Genomic DNA, 25,013 nt, shown 5'->3' on the forward strand with positions numbered 1-25,013 from the left:
CACACTTATACATCTAATGTCTATGATAAAGAAGAATAAGAGAATTTAACAAATATTTCAGCAGCCAACAAGTGAACGAGGTTGTCTGCTGCATTCCAGGAGTGTTGCATTCCAGAGCTGCAAATATCCTAGGCTTTGTCCTGCCGTGTAAGAGCCAACTAGGAGCTGCTCTATTTTTTTCCATCCCCCCACAACTGGGGAGCCAGGAGGGGAAACTATGTTAGAAGCTGTCTCCACTACCTTGATGCTGTCAGTGAGCTTCCCTGCACCTGGTAACTTCTGCTAGTCTGTCCCAGATTGCTTCCAATTATCTTTGAATCACCTGAATGACTTTGATTTCAGTTTGTTCTGACTCTAACCTTAAATGTGTGTTTGTTCTTGATTATGAACTAGCAAAACAATAGATACAAAAAGGTACAAACTATCTCAGATTAAATGAAATTTAGGTGGGTCTTTGATCTAGCTCTAACCCTAATGAGTTGATAACTTAAACAGTTATCAGAGATTGCAAGAACTGTGCTTTTTTAAGGGAGGTTATGTGCTTGGGGATTAATATTCCCAGCATAGTAGACAGGAGTTATTTGTGGAAATCTCAGTCTAATAGCTTGTTTTCTTTATGGAACAAAGTTGATTTAACTTTAGATATTGCAAGAAGCATTTTGTTTCCGATTAGTACAATAAGGAGGGCTGATGGACTAATTTACACGGTTGCATTTTTCTTTCACCTATAAGAAATGAAAGAAGGAATAGAAATAAGGCAGTGCATTTTAGGTAATAGGTTCCTAGCAATATTAAAAAAAAATATTTGAGCAAAAAATGCTGATACATTCTGTCCGTCATAATGTAGTTACTGTTTTCCTGGTTTGATTTTACAAAACCAACGCTTTTGTGTGTCCTGTAGTTTCCTTAGCATTGACTGATGGATAGGTCAAAAGTTCCAACTATGACCAAAGCCAGAAACAAAGTTTCAAAGAAGAATTTTTCCTTACAGCCATCAGAGAAAATGGCAGGATACACTTCCCAGTGACCAAAGAGCAAAGGTCCTTTCTTTAAAGGAAACAGGTTACGTGTTACATCAGAGCTCTGAGGAAGTTTAGAGAATGAAATTCTCAATATGAGTAAAATAAATAAACAAACAGGTTACCATTAGGGCCTAAGTCTATTTAGGAACAGGATGCTCATCCTATGCAATCAAAAAAGCTTAATCATAACAGAGAATGAGAGTATCAATGAAGCTCGATATCTGTGTTGGGTATTACAGTATTTTTCCCAAGCATTCTTCCTTTTGTTGCCTCCCCAGAAAATGACTCCTCAAATACACAAGGAGTTGGGCAACTAGCAAAGTCAAACCCAATGCATTTGTTTTAAGCAGAAAAACTTTATAGTTGTACAGGTTTTAATCTTGCTTATTTAGACTAATTTAGTTTTGTACTGGGAATATAAAGCACCTTTGTAAAATGAGAAAAACACCAGTTGGAAGCTTGCTGCACAAAGGTATTCCCTGGTGGAAGGGGAGTGTGGACTTGACAAATGCTTCAAATTGGAAAATTTCTGCTCCCTAGAGTGACCAGGAAAAATAGGAATGTGTCATAGATGGGGTGGGATGGGCTACATTGCATTCCAGTTATTGCCAACTGTGCAGGACCTGTAAGAGGCCCCAGGAGCTAAAATATAAGTACAAGCAACTGTGAGACTCTGACCTGAATATGAATATGGCAAAGATGCTTAAAAATATGATGGTTTCTCCTTTCCAGCTTTAGGTCAAACATAGGACTAATTGGAAGTTAAGCTTCTTATATTTCCTCTTAAATTTTCTGAAGTTGAGTCCTCACTAAAATGGAAAAGGAGGTATTCTGTAAGAGCTTTTGTTCTGTGTATCTGCCTTCTGGCATTGATCATGCTCCTTTTATAGAACTGTAGAGACGGGGCACATGGGAAGAGAGGTATTTCTTTTGAGGTAAATCAGACAGAGGGAGGCAGAAAGACATGGTTATTAAATCGTGACTTATTTGAAACTAGGTTAAAAATATGGAAGTCTAGTAAAAAATATTACAGAGCGTTTAAGTGAGATAAAAACCTAGATATTAAGAAAACTCACAATTCTGTACCTCTGCTACAGGGACATAAGACAAAGGCAGATCTACTTGAGCCTGGTTGACTTATTGAGAAAAGGTGGTTAGGGCAACCTATTTCCCAGAAGAAACATCAGACAAGTAATGTGACTAGTATCACCTGTGGCTGCTCTTAATTGGTGACCTGCAGTGGCCAGGTGCCCACTTATTTCTGTGTGGGTAGTTTGTGAACAGCTTTGGTAGGTGAGTGGAACAAGGCCCTCTCTCTTCATTCTCTGCATCATGGTGAGTCTGCTGAAATGCTTTACTGTTGCTTATCCTTTTCCATTAGGTAATAAGCTGGTTTAAAGTAATGAGGGGTAGGAAAAGGGGAAAAAAAAATAATCTTTCTTGTATTTGCACTGTTGGGTAAGTACCTGTTGTGGGATTTATTCTACTTTTTCCTTTTCCAAGTCCCCTGACACAAGCCTGTATCAGAGATGGAATACAGATCTAGAGGAAGCAACGGCCAGCAGAAAAAAGCAGTTGGTTTCCTTCTGTCTGTGAAGAAAAAAGATAAAAGTAGTGGCACTGTCCCTCTCGTTGACACTACATCCATGATATTTAAGTGTTTGTTACTGTTGCCATAACAGACTTCAGTCAGTATAAATTTATAAAAAAATCTGGCTAAATTCACTCACTATTAGCCTTTCTTCTCAACTTTACTAGTGAGAGATATAGCATCTCTTGACCATGGTCCAAATTCACTGGCATCAGTAGGAAGAATAGTGGATGTATAATCAAGCTCTTATACTTTTCAGCATATTTTTTTGTCTATTCTTTGGTATATGTGAAATTTTTTGCCTTCTTTGTTGTTTCCCTGACAACACTTTTCTATTTGGTTGTTGGTTTTAGGAGGTTTTATTTAGGTGGCAGATACCTCTATAGCACAAATGTATCACAGGAAAGTGTTCACACAGCATGCTTTATCCTACCCTAAGTACAGGAGAAATACATAAGTCATAACACATAGCAGAAATAATTGCTAGTGAGATGCAATTCTAAAGGTATTACACATTTAGCCTTTAGTATAAATGGATATAATATTGTAGAACAATTTATTGTGAATTAGGAGGGCAAGTTCTTTTAATGATACCAGAAGTCAGAGAACCGATTTCTATCAAACTGCTTTGAACGTTTACCAAGTAGCATGTACTATCTTAGGTTTTCAAGGACATGCATTAGCTTTCACCTGGTACAGGGAATAAGGGGATTGGAAGGGAATAAAATATCTGTATTTTATAACAGGACTTTCTATTTTTATGTAATAGTAATTTAATCCTAGATTAAACTCAATAAATACATAATATTGTTTCACTGCATTCCATTGCATCATGATACAAACAATTAATTTTGATGTTTTGTCCTATGCAAAAGGAGAGATTGATTAAGGTGTTTTTGTTAGTTCATGCAAGAAGAAAAAAATGTGTGTCTCTTTCTCCCTAGTATCCTTGTCTGATTTAAAGAAACAATACATCAGAAAAAGAGGAAAATGTAATTCATGTAAAAGTTATTCAGATAAGACTGACATTTGTTCATGTAATAATAAAGTAATACTTTGTCTAATCTACTTATCAACACAGTGATCTGACACTTCGATAATAGACTAGTATGACCTTAGAGGTTAGCGATGACATTGCTTTCTGAACATGACAGTCCTTACCGTGCCTTTCTGAGCCTCTCTGAAATGTTTTCATTTACATAATAATGTGGGCACAGTGGTTGCAGTATGACAAAACGAAGCTTGTTATTCTTTACAAGTCTGAAATCTTAGCTGCCATCTGAAACAGTATGTGCCTACGCTGCTTGCAATGAAGAGCTTGCCTACAGGACTCCAAGCTTGCCCTTTTACAGCTGAGACATGGCAGTCGTACCAAAAATGGGCACAGGAAAAAAAAAAGAACACTCTTACCACGTCAAAACCCATTGCTTAAAGCTTAAGAAAAAATGCTTATTTGAGTAAGTAAACATCTTTTTTATTCTTTCTTGAAATAAAATTTTCTATGGTAAAAAAGCTTGGAAAAATCAAACATCAAATGAGAATTTTAACTTTATTGCTGCAAATACCTATTTTGTTTTCCTCAGTATTAGAGATGCGTCTAGAGGTGACTCTGTGAGCATATTTTTCAAAAGCAGGAAAATAAAAATGTAAAAGTACAGTGGAAACAGATTTTTAATAGTTTTATGGTCAATTAATGATCAAAATATACATCTTGAGATTTTCAGACAGATAAATCTCTTAAAATCAATAAGTTTTGGTTGTCTAACCCAATTAAAGGCTTTTGGCAATCCTACTAGATACTTATTCGCATCCTTCAGCAGTTAAAAGCATTTTGGAAATGTGATGTTTAGAAATGTGATAATTTTGAAAGTGATACTTAGAATCCTAACTTGCTTAGTTTGTTCCTCTCTGTTGAAGGTAAAGCATCTGGTAAGTCACAAGTGCTATGTGTTTTAAGGTAATGCTTGAAAATTCACATGAATTTTATTCAGGGAAGATAATTTTTCACTGAAACATCTTCTTACTTATTTTTATTTTTGCAAACTATTAAGTTTCTAAAACATTCAGAACTGTAATTGTATTTGAGGAAACAACTTTAACAACATTTAGACAATTTAACAACAATCATTTATAGTACTTTTATCTAAAACTTAACTTTCCTATATAATACTTTCCCTACTGGTATAGGCACTGTTAATCCTGTTATTACTCATCCTATAATTATATTTTCCTATTCTCCTCTTACTGTAACTCCTCTATGTGAGAGTTCAGAGTATTAAAGCATCCATGGTGGCAGCACTTGTCTCCTGTAGGAGAGGTATGGGAAGCAAATGGGCTCATGATAGCTGTTTCCAGTGAGAGATCCTTCATCAGAACTTACATTCTTCTGGGTTTGAGAGAGGCAAAGTTTTGTGTTTCATATCCAAGGCCGTGACTCAAAGATGCCACCCTTTTCTGGAGGGTGGCATAACATAGGACTAGTGCCCCTTTTATGGTAAAAACTAGGAAGGGAGTAATATAGGAGAAGAACGTCTCCACTGTAATACTGGAAGATGTTCACTGACTTGCAAAATCAGCTGCAAGAACTAATTCCTTTTCTGACAGATTCTCAGGTGTCAAGTTTGAGACATCCTTAGAAACAAACTTGCATTGCATCAGCTTTGAATTGATGCTCTTTAGCTCTCGTTCTTACTTAAGACTGCCTGGCAGGGGCAGTGCCGGCTGGTTTTGGGGGCTAAAAAGGCCCAGTGTGTCTGCCTCATCCAACCACCTCCTGGCAAGTGTGGCAAATCAGAATCTTGCTCTTCTGTAGGGGAACTTCTGTGTCATCTACGGCAATTGCTGGAGTGATGATCCTAGGCTTTCCTTATCCAGATGATGATTCAGGACAATTAAAATGTTGTGAATACTTTTCCCAGCAAGGCACCATGTGTGGTGTCCAATGGACAGGAAAGATAATACCACCACGAAAGAGGAGTCCCCTGTCTCAAATGTTCTCCTTTATGCACAGGTGTGAGTGGAATTGAAGCTGGTGGAAACATCTGGAAATCAGAATGACTGAATTCACAGAATGAATTGGTGAATATTTGTAACCACTTTTTTTCTGTGCCTTATCCTCCCACAAGTGATGGAAAAAAGTTTAAAGATACAATCAGACACATTAAATCAATGAGTATTAACTGTGTTTGTATCCCTTGTCTGATATCTGTTTATCCCCACTTCTTTTTCTTTTCCTGTAGGCCATCCAATTTTTATTGTACTGTAAGATTGTACTTCAGTGATGCATAGCTGCGAGAAGCAATATACGACCAACAGAGTCACCTGGTGACATCCAGCTTCGATAGAGTTACATAAGCATTGGTTTTTATGAGTTACATAAGGATTGGTTTTGGAGGTGCAGTGGCCTGAATTTCCTCCAAAGGAATTACATTTATACTACTAAAGTGTAACTGGTCTCACAGAATGTACACTCTTAGGGGAAACCCATGAACTTTATTATGTTTCAAGGGGTTTATTGGAAAATAAACTGGTTATAAATGGTATGGGCTAGGCTGTCCATGTAAATCAAAGTAGTTGTATTGAATCAGTGGAGCTACATTATTTGATACTGTTAAGGAACTGGTTCTATAATTCCTTTTGTTAAAAGAAGTACTGGTCTGACTGATTATAACCATTTTATGGCAATACGGTATCAAGTTATAGTTCCTGTTCACAGAAGGCTGGACTGATTTATCAGGTTCAGCCCTGAGAAAGTTGCAAATTTAGCTGTTTTTCAGAGGAGGTACAGCTGCCTTCCCTACTGCTTTGTCTTGGCTGGGAGCAGAGGTGGAGTTGTTGAAAACTATTCGAAGGAAAATGTTGTTTTCTGTCAAAACCAAATTATCTTACATCTAGCAAGTGTTGACCATAATTCTTTGATGTGAGAGAGTCAAAACATCTCATACTTCTTGCTTCATTTTGAATATGCTTTGCTCTGATTGTACATTGATTATTTTTGTCAAACATCCTTTTCAAATGTATTGTTTTGATTTTTAGGCCAAATCATAGCAGTACATTTAATTGTACATCTTTTCATACTTTTTTCAAATTAGCGAAGAATTACTTTAACCCCATTCTGCAATGAAACCAACTCAGATTTTTCAAAATAAATTGACTTTTTTTTTTTAAACTGCTCTCTCTAGGTATCTCTATGGGGAATTTCAAGTACTTTTCCTGATTTGTCAGGAAGTAATTTTCTCAAGCTTGGACTTTTCCATGGTATTCACTTGTTGAATAGCTGTGACCTAATCTGTATTTCCAGAACCTAGGAGGTAGGCTTGCACCACAGGGCCAGGGTGGTCCTTCTCATCCAGAAGTACACTGAGCTACAGCCATATAATAGAAAAAAATAAGTTAATTGAGTTTACTGACCTGCAGGCTGACTTTCGATAGTCTTTGAACAGGAGAAAAGTCAGTAGAGTAGGCAGCATAGTGATAGTGTTATTTTTTTTCATGTAAACCATAATACAAGCTGTTGACTTGTCATTTTCTCATGAGTAATTTGTACTCTCCATTCCATGGGCTGGTTTCAATACTGAAAGTGAAGTATATAATATACAGGTGATAATCTAGCTTTTAAAAGTTCTGCAAAACCCACATTTTATAAGATCAGACTGTGCATTTGTGTGGGCCTAATTTTGTTATTAAATAGAAAATTTTGCTTAAAGGAGATTTATTTTTGTGATCTAAGGTACATTTTCTAAGTTACTTCGTTCATCAACAACTTGATTTTGAAACAATTTGCATCTAAAGCAGTAAATTTTGAATTAAGATGATATCTCCTAATTCTCAGATTGACAATTTTTATTCAAAGAGTAGTCTTTGTTCCTTCTAGACTGGCATATTCTTCCCTTTTCATTTACTATTTCTGGAACAAAACTTGTACAAGTTTTACTCATGGTGAATTTCAAGAATTAACTCATTTTATTCCTGAAACTAATGTCTCTGTAAGAAAACAAGTTTAGGCTGATTTCAATTACTGTCCTCACTTTCCAGGACAGTAGCAGTTGTGAAGGTTTTGTCTGCATTAAAACTTCCACTATTGTGGCCACATGTAGATTATGTGGCCAAGTGAATACTCAACAGAGCAGTATCTGTTGATCTGGTTTTGCAAAAACCTGTGTTATGTGATGAGGAGTATATTTAATAGGAAAAGAAAGAAAGGATGAGAAAGTTTAGATTAAATATTGCCTTGATACAATTTTTGTGACTTGAATGAAATCACTGCAGAAGTTCTCCACTCAACAAATCTTTTAGTGGTTTACCTTGACAAGTAAACAAGTAAATATAAATGAGATTTTTATATGAATTTTGAAGTATTGTAAACTGTTCCCCCAAATTTCTAATGATCTGAGTTAAAAGAATATAGGAATAATGTGTGTGTATACATGTATGTAATATATACACACATATAGATTTTGTTTGTATGTATGTGTGTTCGTATGTACATACATACACACACATATGCACGTGCTTGTATGTCTCTGTCTGTGTGTATATATATGTCCCAGAAGCTGCTACCCTGCTGGTTCAGTTGGAAGTGTGTGGTGCTTTCAAAGTTTTTGAACACTATAAATAAAATTCATCTTACATTTCCAATGTCAAGTTTCTCATGAAAGAAATGAATTCTTTAATTTTATCTTCTCTTATTCATGGAAGCAGTTAAGAAGAAATCTGTCGTGAATTCCTTACAGGGATGACTATAAGGAAGGAGCAGAACTACTATTGCTATATTAACCTGAAGGTTATGAGGGGATTTATACCGAAGAGCTGATGGTGAATTAAGGTAACAACTATCTATATTAATCTTAAAATTAATAAATAATCATCATACTGGATAGCAGCCCATCTTGTCTTCTTTCTCCTTCAATATTCTTTCATACATGTAGCTTTAGAAAGCATTCCATGTAGGTAAGAAATTGCATGAAACCTTGGAGATAAAAGACAGTTTAGAATAACAAAATTTATTTGAAGTAGATAGAGCAGGTAAGTTGACTGGAGCCCATAATGCTGACGTATTAAAACATGCTTTCATCTGTTGACATTAAGAGAGGGTCTAAAGCTACCTTAAAAATAATAGTGAGGGATTATGGCTTCCTGTCATGTCAAAATTGCTCTTCTGCTTTCTTCACAGTCTTCTTTCACTGGTTGAATAGTGAATAGGAGACGTATTATGATCACAGGGCAAAATAATGTGTTTGATTTTGAATGTTAAAAGTTACTGTTTTCCCTGCTGAACCTGTTGATGAAAAAATCTGTCACTGGAGAAATCTGAAACCAATTACTTTTTACCTGAAGTAGATAGACTACTGGCAGAACCATTTTTAAACAGTAACTGAGCAGAAATCTCTGTAAAAATGTAGTATTCAGTACTGATCCTAAAACAGGCACCTGAGGGATCCAACTGTAGATTCTCTACCTACTTACCAAACATGAACAGAGCAGGTAGAATTTTTAGGACCAGGAAAGGCATCAGCCCTCATTTAGGCTGGCATCCTATCCTGAGATTTTACGTTATATTACTTGTAGAAGTCTGAAGTCTCTGCCTGAGTGGCAGATTGGGTAGGATATCTTTCAGCTGTCTGTAACATTTTCTGGCACTTAGAACTTGGTGCACACATCCCCAGATTAATAATGATTCTGTGCAATAGATGTAATAAGTTTAAACTCTTTATAAAATGCTCTTGATGGAAAATTTGAAGATGATCCTTTAGAAAAACCAAAACAAAAGTAGAGGATGGAAGTGGAAACTGTTTTTTTGCCTTTAATGAACGCTGGTTTTAAAGTGAACCTAAATATATGTGAGGAGGATAACTTGGCTGCCTCCTTCCCTTGAGGACCATCAGAACCCTGATCCACTTAGAGAATGAAAATCTTTTCAGCGTGGCTGACCCTTTTCCTGGGCAAGTCAGTCATCCATGGAGCCGAGTGCAGTAACTTTCCATGGATCATTAAGAATAGATATAGCTGATCATGATTAGCAAAATTATTTCTTTTCCAAGTCTAATGATCTGTGAGGTGAAAAGTGTGGAGTTCAGGCTAGAAGAAGGAAAACTAGATGGAGTGATTGGACTTTACAATGAAAATGACTTTGCTTTTTAGAATTCACGTTTCTGAGTGTGACTAAGATAAACAATCAGTCTCACAAAAATTGAAACAAATGTTTTGAGGATTGACTATTAGATGTATAAAAAAAAAATCAGAGTTTGCTTAGAGTATCAAGGTCTTAATCCTAGAAATACTGAAAGTGAGGGAAATCAGCGTGTGAGGAAATTGTGTACATCAGCAAGTTCTAGCTCATTTGGAGATTGCCGTTTTTAGGGAAACTGGTACCTTAATCTTTGTATTATATATCCAGTAGGGTATGGCTATAGATCTGTTATGGACTCTCACGGTTTGGGTCATGTGAGAAATAATGCTACTGAAGAGATCTGATATTTCTCGTTATTTGGAATATTGCAAAAGTTCCTGGATATAGGTTGGAAAAATGGTAGGAATAATGCTAGTTCCTACTTATTCCTAGGGGTGACTGCTGAAATGTTATGAAATAACTGTCAAACCAGCAAACTTGATGTTTCATGTAAATGCTGAGAAAAATTTTGTATTTGTTTGTAAACAACCCTCTCCCCCATTGGGCTGAGCAATCCAAGGCCAACTGAACTGAAATTAAATGGAAAGCTAAAAGTAGACCCTCCAACAGTGCTTCATAATTTCATAGGAAAATTTGACAATGTATGAAAGTTATTGAAGCTTGGGGCAAAAACTGACTGAAAAACCTGGCATTTTCTTAATGTAGAAGTGCATAAGCTATCTCAAATATGGACTCCAAAGAAAGGGAAAAAAGATGACTTTGAGATCCAGATCTGCTTGGACAACCTAATACTCTCAGAAAGGATATTGAGGCCATAAAGAATGGGAAAAGAATTGACTGATCAACAAAAAAGATATATTGTAGAGGTTTGGAGATAATGTGAAATAAATAGAAGAATTCAAGCTGAGGTAGACCTTGCAAAGGATATTAAAACTACCATTCTGAGTTTCTATGGACACATGGATAAGAGAAAAAAGAAAGAAGAAATGGATTACAAAATAGAAAGGACAGGTTGCGCTAGAAAAGACAAAAAAGATCTTTTTTGGATAAGATAGTGATCTAGACAGAGAAAATACAATAGAGCTAAGTTGTCTGGATTTCCATGAATCATTTGATTTGGTTGTACATAGGAAATTCACGGTCAACTGCATAGCGTACCAGAGTTTTAAAGCAAGTAGAAATCATTTTAGGACAATCTAGTTTCATTAATCACCTTGACAGAAAAGGAAGGAGAGTTCTACTAAAATATATTGTGATAAATAGTTGGGAATCAATATAGAAAAGGAATTTGAGAAGAGCTGAATGTGCTTGCAGATTAGAACAATAGGTATAAATCAAATACAGGAAATACAAATGAATGATTAATTTAGGCTTTGAGTTGACCTCTGGTGTTCCACTTCCTTATGAATGGAACCTGGATTCTATAATCAAATTCTTGAACAAGACAACAAAGTTTAGTGAGAATAGTGCTGTTAGAGACTAAGATGGGGAATTGCACCTATTGGACACAGGAGAAGGACCTCAGTGTCACTCAACAGTGTGCTGCTGCAACAAAGAAAGCCAACAGGATGCTGGGTTGCATCAACAGGGGCATCACCAGCAGAGATAAAGTCATTATCCCACTCGCTCAGCATTTGCCAGGTCGCACCGGGAATACTGAGTTCAGTTTTGGTGCCAGCTATACAGAAAGATGTGGAGAGGCTGGAGAGGGTCCAGAGAAGGTCCACAAAGACAATCCACAAAGGACTGGGAAGCCTGCCATATGAGGAAAGTCTGAGAGAACTGGGTTTGTTCATCCTGAAGAAAAGGCGGCTTAGGAAAGACCTTATCACCATGTTCCAGTATTTAAAGGGTGGCTACAAAGAAGATGGAGACTCCCTTTTTACAAGGAGTCACATAGAAAAGAGGAGGGTAATGGGTACAAGTTACTTCTGGGGAGATCCTGGTTGGACAGAAAGATTCCCCAACACTGGACACGTTTAAGATTTGGCTTGAATGGGTGCTGGGCCACCTTGTCTAGACTATGCCTTTGCCAAGAAAGGTTGGACCAGATGATCCTTGGGGCCCCTTCCAACCTGGTATGCCTTGATTCTTTGATTTATGGTATTAATAAGAAATGGGATATAAATATCAGGAAGGCTAAGGTGGTTCGTACACATATCTTGGAAGGTAATCCCAACAGGACAATGTTCATACCATTGTACAGTGGCCCTACAGATAAAGATCTACTTTTAATTTTTTCCCAGACATTTTGTGAAGGTGAATATAGAAAGCATATAGTCGTAGATTTTGCCTGGCATTCTTGAATTCTGTGAAATGTGCTCTTTGATTTTGCTGGAATCATTTGGAAACTAGTTGTCTCACTACAGCTGAGAAACAGACTTAGAAAGTCCTGAGAGTCTTTTATTATTTGCTGTTACTAAGTAAATTTAAATTGGAGGCCGAATAAGTGAAGAGGGGAAAAAACCCCACCTTGATTCTCCACCCCAGATATATATGTGTGACTTAAAATCCATAAGCCTCTGAGTCTCTCAATAGTTTAAGCACTGAGACATGTTAAATATATCCATTTATAGTTTCAAAGGAACAGTCACGGAACATCAATAATGCTACAGCTTAGGTATGAAGTCCTAAATTTGCTACAGCAGCCAGTAAAATTTTTTTCTGGCCACTTTGGACGAGCAGCATTGATCCAGTTTATATAGACGATGCAAGATAGTTTAATCTTGAATTCTTATAATGAACGTAAATTACTTCCCTCATTGCTTGGAAATATGCAGCTGTACTTCCAATGTAGATACAGGCTATCATAAACAAAATACTGGGAAAATGATAAAGAATGGATCCACTTATTCAAAGAGCAGGCACTCCAGCTGAAATATGTTATATTTATTCACAGTTTGGGTGCCAGACTCTCTGTCATGACGCCTGAACCCTGACCTAGAATGACCAAACACTAGTCATGGAAGAGAGTCTTTTATCATCCCAGATTCTTCAGTCCTTTGAACAAATGTTGTCAATTATGTCATTTAAATATGTTGGCCATGGTGAATAATTGCCTGCTAAGACTAGTCTTTAAGGTGAGAAATAGTCGTCTCTGAACTCAGAAGACAGAAAATGAGACTCCCAGTCCCAATCTCCTTTAATTTACAATGTTCTTTATTTCCCCCCCCTCCTGCCTCCAGAAGGGCTTTCAGCTACATTATCAGGACATGCACACTTCTGGTAGTGAAAGGTCACTGATTAATTCACTCTACAGCACAGTGCTTTGTGAACTTTTCAGATGTAAATTCTGTTGTTACGGTTGTTGGAGAACATGTAACTGGAAAACATAAGCCTGTTCCAACCTAAACCATCAATGCAAAAGGACAAAAAAGAAGGATTCTTTCAAGAAGCATCACTAATTAGGTGAATGAAATTAATCAGCAAAGGGCCTGATCTGCAAAGTTGCTTTGCTTGTAACATAGTGAAGAGCTTCTACTCAGTGGTTCTCAGTGAATCATGTTTTTCTAAGTATAAGAATTGCAGCTTGTGCTTGCAATCAGGATTATTTTGGTTTTACGAAAGGAAAACAAAGAAAAAAAGGAGAAAAAAGTCTGCCAATGAAAACTATCAAATGCAACTGTACTAATTTCATAGGGGTTGGCTTTAATTGCCTTGTCTTGGGGTTTTGTTGGGGGAGCAGATTGCAACATGAATGCTTCGCATTTAAAAGACAGTATACTGAAAATATAAATGTATTTCATGGCATTTGCTGAACTTTCAATTCTGGACAGATGCATGATAGGCCCTTTTGTGCAGGTCATATCACATTTGACCCAAGTGTTTTTGAGCTTCCCCAGACCATTGTACTTTCTCTTTTCTGACCTCTTCATCATCCTTCTGGGTACAGAATCTCAGTTTAAAGCCGGGACAGGGACATTTTAATTTCTAGTAAATATCTCAAAAGATAAGTGCTAGATCAAGCATGTAACATATTTAAAGAATAGCACCAAATTACAGTATTTTTCTATAGCACAGGAAATAAACAGAACCTAGATAAACCAATTATATAATTGGTTTAACACCTCTATATAATTCCCTTCCTCAGTTTCCCTGCTTCTCAGTGTCCTACAGCATTTGAGTTGGTGTCATTTCAGAATTCTGAATCCCCTTTCATGATCACAGCTTCTCTACACCTTTGATTCTCTCTCCCATTTATGAATGTTTTCTGTCTTTGTGAGCACTGACATCCCATTTCTTTAATATGGTTTCATACAAGTGAAGTTTTCTGCAGAGGAAGCGTACCTAGATTACACTCAGGGCTAAGTTTTTAACCAAATGTTTTTTTGAGAACACTTTCTGGTGAAGAGATTCTGCCCTGGTGAACAGGGAGAAAAAAAATACTCCTATGCTGAGGACACACCTGACTCGGCATGGAAAATAAAGGAGGACTTTACAAAGGAATAGAGCTGTTTCATATATATGAAATATACATGAATATATATATATGTCTATATACGTTTGTGTTGACTTGTAGTAGATGCCTACACACACAAGATAGTAAGTGTTTAAAGTACGTGAATGCACAACTGAATCTCAGACTCAGTTTAATGTGGTTCCTAAAAAAAACAGTTAAACATTGTCTTTTGTTAAAAATTGTCTTTTCTGCATTTGAAACTCAGTGATTTCATTAGTTTGAATTAATGTTTTTTTGAAACTATACAATACTACCCTGTTAAACCACTGAAGAGTTTTCATGAAATCAATGTGATGACTTCTTTCCTTCTTTTGTGGCAAGCATGTTTCCATCTTATCATAGATGAAATTATAAAGAGTAGAGAAGCTGTCTTAGCATATAAATGAGTAGCCAGAAGAAAGGGGCTTGGATCCTCTGAATCTGTGTTGTATACTGAAAAAAGGTAGATGTTTTCTAATAGTTTGAAGTGGAATTTGAAAAATTAACCAGGTTTAGGGCAGCTTGTTCAATGTTTTTCACTGGTTATGATAAGTCAATTTGTAAATTTTGGTTATGATGTGGGGTTTTTTCCATTAAAATTTGTGGATTTAGGAGGGGGAAGTGAGCTGTGACACAGGATGAAAGAAAGGACTTCAGAATAATGTTGCATTTATTTAGCACTGGAAGGTATTAGGCGCTATTGTGCAAAAATGGTGGGACCTGATAAGTAAAGATGGGCATAAAAAGCAGCCACAACATCAGCCACTTTCATGTGATATTCCAAAGAAACCACACATCTTCAACACACCAAGGCCATAGGACATTGATGTATGGGTGAACTTTTGACTTCTAAGAATAAAGATTGAACAAAAAAAAGTGGTGCTTATTTTTCGAATAGGATACTATTCTTTCTGTTAAATTATTATTCATGAAATCTTTGAAATTAGAAGTACTTTCCAGTTTATAGTTACGTAGCTAAATAATCTGCACGTGAGTAAGCAGGAATCCCCCAACTCTCTTTTGATGCTGCTGACCAGCTTCCTCATTTTTGTATTGTAGGAGCCTTTACTTCAGACGTTGCTCTCTTATGTTCCGTTGACTTCAAAATATGTCTTTAAAAACCGCAATGTAATATCCAGCACCTGCAAAATATTGTGAAGTATTAGGAACAGTTGTAATGAAAACTGACTGCAAGCGTCATAACAACAGGTGACATTATTCATAACCTACAGTTATAACTAAGTTATGATGTAAACTCAGTGATCATAGATGAAATAAGCCAGCTACAAATGTGAAAATATCCTGAACTTTAGAAGTAATACAACCAAATATAATAAATCTTGCCTGCAAATGTAATAAGGCCCTTAGCTGAAATGTAATAAAATCTATCAACAGCTGCAATGTATATGGAACATATTATATAGCTTTACTATGAATTATACCCCCTGCTGTTTATGGACTCCACAATGTCATGCTTTGTCTTCTTCCAGAAAATCAAGTGCTACGGGACTAAGTGTTTTCCAATTTATATTAGGTATGACAGTGTGTTAATACAAAAATGTTGAGGGTGAAAATGAAATTTTGAATCCAGATGTGCTCCTTCGTCATCCTGCTAGCTTAAGAGAAAGGATGTGGTCTACCACATGTGGCTCAAACACTTCCTCAGCTAGACAAGGTAGGAACCAAAATGGATGTTCTGGGTAACTAATCTGTTCCTCTACTGCTAGCAATATACGTACACAAAGAAAGAAGGAATTTTGATGAGTGACGCGGCAGGGGGAAAGTTCAATCTGCCTGATCTTTATGTGCCTCTCGTTTTTGGCTTCTGAAATTTCATTTGAGGATAATATATATCATTTCCTAGCGAGTGCCAGTTGTGACTTCTTTACTGGAGTACTATCCCAACAAATGAATAGGAAGGACTGACGTGATGTGGCTGACTGGTTGCCATCTGTTTGTGATAATCTCGAACACCTCTACAGTTCCTGAAATGACAAAACACTCAGTGCTGTAACTCAGGAGAAACCTAGAGGGTCCTATGTTAAAATATCAAAGGGAAGGTTCTGACGATTTCTTTGTGTGTGGAGGTGAACTGACCTTCAGTAGTGCTAAATCCTTTGCTACGGAGGACTTTCGTCTGGGTGTCATGATGATTTTACACCAACCCATTCCAAACATGAATATTTCCATTGATAATACAATGTACACAAATAAAACACTATATGTTTTCAAAAGCTGTTTATATTGTGCCATCTCCAGCCTTGCCACTGTCCCTGATTTGCTTTCTGTCACTTTTATGGATTCAGATGTTGTGTCGTATGAATGTTAAGTGTAGTCTCCTGACACTTCCAGAAGCATGCAGCTCACCGCAAGTATCACAATAAACAAGCCGAAGAATGTTATCTCTTAAAAACAAGTTATTAGAGAGCACTTTTGGTAGAACTTCATGGTGGATTAAAGTATCTTGCATATCTGAAGAAAGAACTAGTACCTGCAGTATTTATCTTTTAAGGTTGTTGTAAAGGATATTGCTGCAGCTCTGTAAGTACAGAGGAAGAGATGAAGTTACTTGGTAAAATTTGAACTATGAACTTCTACAGGACATTTTCTTTTTCAGAAAAAATAATCATGGGCCTAAATCCCATTAAGCACTTAATATATTAAGGTATTTATGTAAGTCCCACTGGATCTCAGTAGGTAGAATTTGAAATTAGCAAAACAAAATAAAGTTATGTTAAGTTACTGTAGAGAAGAAACAGTAAAATGACTATTAAGAAATTTACAAAAAATAAAATGACAGGAAAATGACCAAACCTCATTTATTTTGTATGTTTAAAGTTAATATAAAGGTTACTTGCAACAAAGGGAGATAAAACATTTTCATTTGCTTTATGTTTTTTAAGTTGACCATGCCCTTTAAAGCCTGTGATTACCATAGCTCTTGCTTTCATTTGAAGATCCATCTGGATTTAATAACCATTTTAAATTTTATTGTGTTTTGATTTCCAATTTGGAGTTGTGGAAGACAAATGACTACTTTACTAAATTAAGCCCATGTCTATTTATTTCACAAATGGTATTCCAAAATAACTCTAAATCATTAGTGAGCAAGTCACATGCAGTACACTGGTTATTTGGATAGTATTTTGATGAAATTTGCTCAATGTTTTCAATATAGTTCTTAAGTTTTAACATATTTTTAACAGGAGGTATGCGGTAGGGCTGAGAAGATAGGTGTATTTTTTAAAACTGAAACAGACAGAATTATCCTCGCACAAAGAGCGGTGGAGACGTGAACTCAGTGAAATCATCTGTCAAAAGTTCAAATTCAAAGGTCATGTCTGTCACTATTGTTCTAAGATTCTTCTAACTTTATTGCTCAACATAGATGTGTCCTGTATGAGTTGTCACGATCGCAGTAACATTTTACCTTTCTGTTTAATGCTTGACTAACAAAGGGCTCTGAAAGAATAGTGATCTAAACTTCACCGACTTTTTTGGGAGATAATCCAAGTATTATTAAACTGATTTTGTAGATACATTGATTAGTGCACAGAGAGTAAAGACCGTGAAACAAAATCCACTGAAACCTTTAGACCAATGACTAATGATTTCCCAAAGACATTGATCAGCACATTGAAAAGGCTAACAATTACATCCAGAAATGTTGATTTCAGTATCCCATATGCCAATAGTAAAACTTCTTTGGGTTAATTTTGCAATCAATGGCACACCTTAAACAGTATGGGTGGGAAAAGGGGGCTGCCTGATGGTCTGATACAAAATACTCCCTCCTGGAGCAGAACAGGAGCTCCAAAGGCACTGCAGTTCCAGGAATACATTTATTTTCTTCCCATCCAAAGAAACAGAAAAAGCACAGCTGCACCACAGCACAATGCACTCCAGAAGTTCAGGGGCGTCCCCCTGAGATGTCGCTTTTTCCTAGAGCTCTCTGGGGAGGTGTAACTAATCACCACTCCTGACTCCCAGCTGACATGGAACATGGTGGAGCATTAAATGAAATGCACGGCACCGACATTTCAAACTTTCTTTGTGCCAAAAAATGGAACACCTGCGCTGGACAATAGGAAGTGGATGATTAGAGTCAAGCAAATTTGTCAATTTTTAAGCATGACACTTTACTCCAGATCCTACAAATGGAAGCCATAAATGAAAGACTATGGCAGTGAAAATCCCTCCACACCCTTCGTGTATGTAACAACTTAGTTATACTCTTTAGTCACCTGGTTTTTCTGATTAATATGTTCAGGGTTTTTTAATGAGGTGAAAATATGAAAGAATTCAAAAACTAATACCCCTTAAAGCTCCTCCTAAAGATAAATGATACTTAAATACATCCAAAAGAGAGGGATTATGAAAATTCCCTTATGGCAGAATTTCTATATCTACTCTCAGTAGTAATTGTTGAAGTATTACGCTTCAACATTGAAATTTAAACCAGGAGTCCCCACATACTTATAACAACAAAGAATATTATGAAAATGAAATTTGGTTATTATCCTTGTCAAACAAGTAACACCTTAAATGTAAATTTTACCCCTCAAGTTAGGTAAAGGGATGATAATGTAAATCTAGTAATGAGTCATTGTAGTAAGCGTGGAGTTGTATTAACTTAACTGACATTTGCTGGAGACCAATTTCATCACAATAATCCATTTCATTACATCCTTCTTTGTTTCTTGTTCTTAAGGTTACAACATCTGGATGTCTGTAGCATCGTAATAATATGAAATTTTTCAATATAGGAAATGATTTATTGATACGTTTCAATTTTGCAATTATGAAAAAAAAATGGAAAATGCTTTTTGCTCCTAACTGGAAAGCTGTTACTATTTATAAGTTAAGCAGATACTTGCTGCGGTCTAGAGCAATTATAAAATATTTCTATTTTGCATTATTTTTAAGGATTTATATTTGTCAAATCCATTTGGAACCTGGTAAGGAATTTATTTTACACTTTGTTCCTTGGGATCACAATAGTGACTTCTTTTGCTTTTGAAAGGTGGCACTATATTACAGATAGAGCTTGTGGTGTGGAAAGGCAAAGATCTTTCTAAATTTCTTATGATAGTGTTGTTAGTAATGATCGTATTCCCTCTTTCAGATGGGTAGTGATAATACTGTCATGTGTGAGTGGGACACTTAGACATAAATACTCAGATCATGATGGCAGGTGATTTCTTCTTTCTCTTGCTCTGGCAGTGACTCTCACAATGTATGAAGGTACTCTGCCATTAATGCTTTATATTTATTTGTCTATATGTATTTATACGTATACATATGCACATATATATGTGTATGTAAATATGCACAGAAATACTAATACTCCACTGCATATATATCCAAGGACATTTACATGTTGTTGCTATGGCAGGATCCTGCTAACATCTGAGAAATAAAAAAATAAATACCACCAGAGGGCTCACAAGCTATTTTACTTTTTATGTCAACAGCTGTCTAAACCAATGAGCGCTGAGACTTATGCCTTTCCTGGGATTCAGTCTCCCATGTTTTTAATGTTTCTGTGCAGACATCAAGGTGTCCAGATAGCAAGGTGAAGGTGCATTATCCCTTCTTCTGACACCAGAATCTCATTTCAATATTACCGTCATTTTTCTGCTGAGTAAAAGTGTTCACTCTCAGCCCAGAGAATTTAATTGCTGTGGAAAAGCAATTGCTGCCTCAAGTTTAGATGTGCTTGAAGTGAATATACTTAACACATGTTTGTAGCCTATATATCGCCTGCGCATGCAAAGAAGCTGATGGACACAGAATATAGTCCTGTAATCTGTTCGAAGATGGACATGGGTGTAGGTACAAGACTTGCCTAAATTAAACAAGCTTTTTAAAAAGGTGTTCAGATGACATACCGCCCCTTCTTTTATGAACTGCACATGTATTTCATTGCCCAGGTCAGCCACCTCTGCCTTAAGAAATAATTCTGATCACAGAACTTTTTTCTGATCACAGAGAACTTGCTGCTCCTCTAAATCCCTCTCAGGGACGCCTGTGTACAAGTAGACTGGCAGCAAAACTGCAAACAATACAGTGTATTGACCGTATGCTAAAAAGCGGGAACAAGGAAGACTGTACGTAAGAGAATGACATTGTTACAAAAATAAAGGCCTTAGGTGGTAGGTTTGAGAGAGAAAAGGGAAGGGAAAAAAATCCAAAATCAGACAGACTGACAGAACTGACTGTGTATATGCACAGATCAACAGTGATCGTAAAACCATTTCTGCAGGGCATAACGTGGGAAAGTCTGAGAGATTCATCTTCCCTCGTTGAAATCTAGCCCCAAATTATCTCCAGTCCCTTTATTTCCTCCCCATAACCACCAGTATCGTTCCCTTAGTAGCTCTTATTCTCCCTTCCTTCTCAGTTTTATTCTTTCCTTGTGATCTCTACCGAAGCTGGCTTTGCTCTTAAATCTCCCTTTGATTTCTCTGCTTCTCTAATTCCTTTCCTTCTCTCTTTGTTTTCATTCCCTTTGCTTGATGCCAGAGCCTGTATTTTCAATTCTTCCCACCCTTGTGCTCTCAGCTCCTCACTCCCGTCTCAGTGCTCTCCACCTGACTAATCCTCAGTACTGGCTCCTTACCAAAAGCACTACTTCCACTTCTGTTCTCATGCTGTCAAACACATCTGGAATAAACTCACTTCCTCAGCTTAAACATAATTCTCTTATCTGAGCTTGTCTAAAGATTTTTACTTCTCCTCCTGAATGAACGCTTAAGCTGCAAATTGCTTATTGTTGCTTTCCACCTTATAGTTCACCCTAAAATCTTCTGCCCTCGGCACGTCTGTCTCCTTTCACAGCGCTCCCCCACAATTTTTCCCACCTCCTCAGTCACTGTGTTATTTTGTGTCTGTGCTCCATATAGCCAAAGTTGATCTGTAACTGAGGACCCATGACCCACACAGTGCAGGACAACTCTGCTGCCCAAAGTGTTTGTTCCCTTGATGACAGTCACAGAGCATCCTCAGATCCCCATGCAAACTCCGCTGGACCAAAGAGGAGCTCCTGTAAATGACATGCAGAGAAGGCACAGATCGTTTCAATGATGCTGCCTCCTTGTGTAAACCCTCTGCAAGATTTGAGTGTGCACCATCCTTCAACGCCATTAGTGAATTCTGCTCTTAGTGACTGAATCCAGTTATCACACCTCTAGAATTTCTAAGTATCAGAGAGACACAAATATTAACCCAGGAATGATGTTTAACTTCTTTAGCATTTTCAATAGGTTTGATTAACCATTAAGAAAAAAATAATTCTCTACACAAATATTCCTATTCAGTTATCTTTAAACATTCAATTTCCATCTGCTTTTCTTTTACAGCAGACATAACAAGAAGGCGCTTAAAACTTGCTTTTATTAAGAGTACGTAATTGAAACCACTTCAAAGCAAGAGTTAGGAAAATATAAACTAGATGATGACCATTGACTATAATTCTATTTGAGTTGAAAGACTTAATTGTTATATATGTTGAATGGACAGTACTCAATCCTAAACAATTATTTTATTTTTTATTATTATTATATTTTTACTCCGACTGGGTTTATCTCAGATTTCTTGGTTTCTGCAGATGCCTCGGTTCACAAGGTAATTTTCACGAGAACAGAACATATGAGGTTGTCTTTCAAAATGTCTGTGATATTTGTAGCCATAAGACTTTGCTACTGCGGATTGTTGCTACTTAACTTTCTTATACCTCTCAAGTAAGATAAAAACATTGATCCAAGTAAAAAAAAAATTGATTGGGAGGAAAATATTGAATGCATTTACAACTGAACAATGAAATAAAACAAGAAATAGTGATTTCATTTGCATTGGCTTCAAGGGGGGATTATTTCCTTTCTCCCAGAAGTAATTGAATCTTTAGTCTAAATTTTCACAATGCTTATGACATCTAAATTTTCCATGAGGATTCTGTCTAGCTTCTGTTTATATTTTGTACCGGTTTATTTTTGAATGTAATTCTGTTTAAAATGGTGGTCTTTTTTTATATTACTGTGGTGACATTTATTTAAAAGTATCACTCGTGAAGAGAAAAGATGAAAAATTTAGATCCTAAGGAGAGAAAGAATTTTGGAGTTAGTCTAACTTTAGCTACTACCCATGTTGAAGTTAAATTCTGTTAGATGTGGGGGAAAAAAAAAAAAATTATCGATGCAGGCTAGGTACATGGAAACCTTCTTGGCCAGGGCTACTTTGCTGCAAACATGATCCAACAATTAGTTTGCTGTTGTTCTTTTAATCATGTTCTGTGATGCATACACTTCTAGCAGCCAAGTGTTACACCAAAAATCCACTTGGCGTATGCAAGATGGATGCATAAGCTGGTAAAGGAGCAAATGCAAAAAGTGGCATAAAAGCAAGTGGAGTAAAAGTTGCAACACGTGATGTGTATTGGATGACACTGAACTAACAGTAAAGCGTGTGGTAGTAATTTGCTGGTCTGATCCCTTAGCTTAGCATCTTAATCCTTTGCCTTTGTTTCAGACAGATTTTGTGGTCTCTGGAGCTCAGTGTATTAAAAATACCCAGGTCTTGATTCAGTCAGTTGTTTAAGATAATGACAAATATAAGCACACAGTCATGAAGAAGTCAGTTGAAAGATTTAGCTCCTTTGCTTAAACCACATCTCAGCCGAGTTGGTTAGTCCACTGCACTTCCAATATGACCTGTGACATGGGCGCTTCGCTTTTTAGGTCCACCAAAAGTGCTAGGGTACATTTTCACTACATTGATATGTCCTCTTATATCAACTCCCATTGATCTGATGGAGCAAAATTTCCAGGGTAAACATCAGTCTAGATAAGAACGGAAACAGGAGGAGAAAACAAAACTGGATAGAGGAGAGTAACATGGCCAGGACATGGCAAGGGCCAGTGACAGATTTACCAGAGGGCTTCCTTTTTCTTTCCCTTGCATTACTGCTTCTTCCTGTGGCGTGTCCTCTGTGTCACTTGGCTGGGAGGCAGCCATATCCCCGGGCTGACGGTTGTCACTCTGCCTGCATCCAGCTCAATAGTCATCAAGTGATAAGCAGCACTGCTTTTTAAGCCTAACTAAAACACTTCCAGAGCCCACACTTCTGTAAAATACTTTTTCTCTGCATATAACATTTATATTAGTATATGTAAAACTTATCATTAGGGATTGGATTTTTTGTTTTTGTTTATAGGTGCATTAGAAACCATTTTGTTGGTGAATAAATAAGGAAAATTATGACTGAAGCAATAGTAGTGGTCCAGTCTGTTCAGAGCTATTGGTATTTTCAATGCCATCTGTATACTTTTTAAGATGGCAACAAAAAATATTTTTCATAATATTTTCCACTAGTCATTTTTTTAACTTTTGTACACCAGGTTGGTTACTTTCCTTTAAAAGAAGAAATCACACTTTAATTAGTAACCGAGCTTACAGGGAGTTCTGCAGCCAGGGAATGCTGGAAACAGTGTAATGAAGTAGAATGACTTGACATTGTAAGTTTCAAAAGTTTACCTGAATTCAAATTTTATGGTCAATTACTCATATTTGCCACTTCCTTTGTAAATTATACTATGGAATGGTCTCCTCCTGGCTGCTTCTTTCAAATATGATATGTGATTTTTGCATCTTGGGAACCACTGTCGCTACCACTGGGAAAACAGATTCCAGGTCTTTAATTTAAGATACAAGGTTCAATTAAATCTTAAATTTTGAGTTTTGACACCTGGTACTGATTTTTTTTTTATCAACCTTATTGTCAGCACAAAAGCTTGGAATGATTTTATTTAGAGGACGGCATATGAAGAAGAATAACAAAAAATTCTGATATCAAGATAATAATAAGCAGGGTTTTGCATCAGATATTTTTATGTCTAGGACTCTGAGACAAAATTTATTTTATACTGCATTGTAGTGTTAATTGAAAAGTATTAGTGATCTTCTGTTTATCCTGCTTTTGGAGCTGGAATGAGTAAATGGGAAATGCACAATTATTAATTCTTCATGTCACCTGAGCTCATAAAAACCAAGAAGGATCTTCAAAGGTAATTCTTCAATGATATTGTTGATTTGTGTGATTTAATTAAAATCTCATAGCTTGCAAAACACCTTATCAAAATGATTCCATTTTTTTTCTTATACTTAACCATCTGTCAGCCTATTCCAATTAATTTCACTTTTGATGCTGAATTTGCATCACCATTTCTGATTTGTGCGTTTTGTGAAAAGTAGTTTTGTCACCCCTGCATGCCTGCAAACCTGACTGATCTGCAAACATTCCAAAGTTTTAGTATTTCCTCTGAATGGTTTGGGTTATGGCAATGTTTCAGGATTTAGACTGTAAACTCCCCGGTTTATAGGGCCGATCTGAGTTTCGCATTTGTGCAGTGTGTAACTCCAGTAGGAGTTTGGATATTTTAGGCATGATTGCAAGGGAAATATTAATACTACTTGCTGCTTGCAGGGATAACCTAAGGCTACGGAAGCCTAGTGGAAATGTCCCTGCCCACGGCTGGGGGATTGGAACTAAATCGTCTTTAAGGTCCCTTCTAACCAAACTGTTCTATGATTCTGTGATTATGATTCTACATTTCTATGATATGAGAACAGAAAAACGCCCTACTGGGTTAGAGCAGCAGTCAGTGTAGCTCAATGCTCTGTCTCCAGACATGGCAGGAGGCAACTCTGTTTGGGGAGAGCATGTGAGTCTGGTTACTCTCTGCGGTGGACTTTTCCCTTCCTGCCTCAGGACCCACAGCTGGTGGGTTAAGGATTGTAGAGGATATCTTCTGTTTTGAATGCCTTACCCAGCCTGCA

General features: G+C 36.8%; 1 long non-coding RNA gene across 2 annotated transcripts; it reads left to right on the plus strand.

Moving 5' to 3' along the window:
• Positions 1 to 2,289: 2,289 nt before the first annotated feature.
• Positions 2,290 to 16,381, plus strand: LOC141743980 (uncharacterized). Of its 2 annotated transcripts, XR_012587297.1 has the most exons (4): positions 2,290 to 2,357; positions 8,346 to 8,437; positions 15,240 to 15,389; positions 15,715 to 16,381. It is a non-coding gene; the product is annotated as an uncharacterized LOC141743980 (long non-coding RNA). The 2 variants fall into 2 exon arrangements; XR_012587296.1 differs by having other exon boundaries at positions 15,240 to 16,381.
• Positions 16,382 to 25,013: the final 8,632 nt, after the last annotated feature.

Source organism: Larus michahellis, chromosome 5, assembly GCF_964199755.1.
Source record: "Larus michahellis chromosome 5, bLarMic1.1, whole genome shotgun sequence".
Taxonomy (NCBI): Eukaryota; Metazoa; Chordata; class Aves; order Charadriiformes; family Laridae; genus Larus; species Larus michahellis.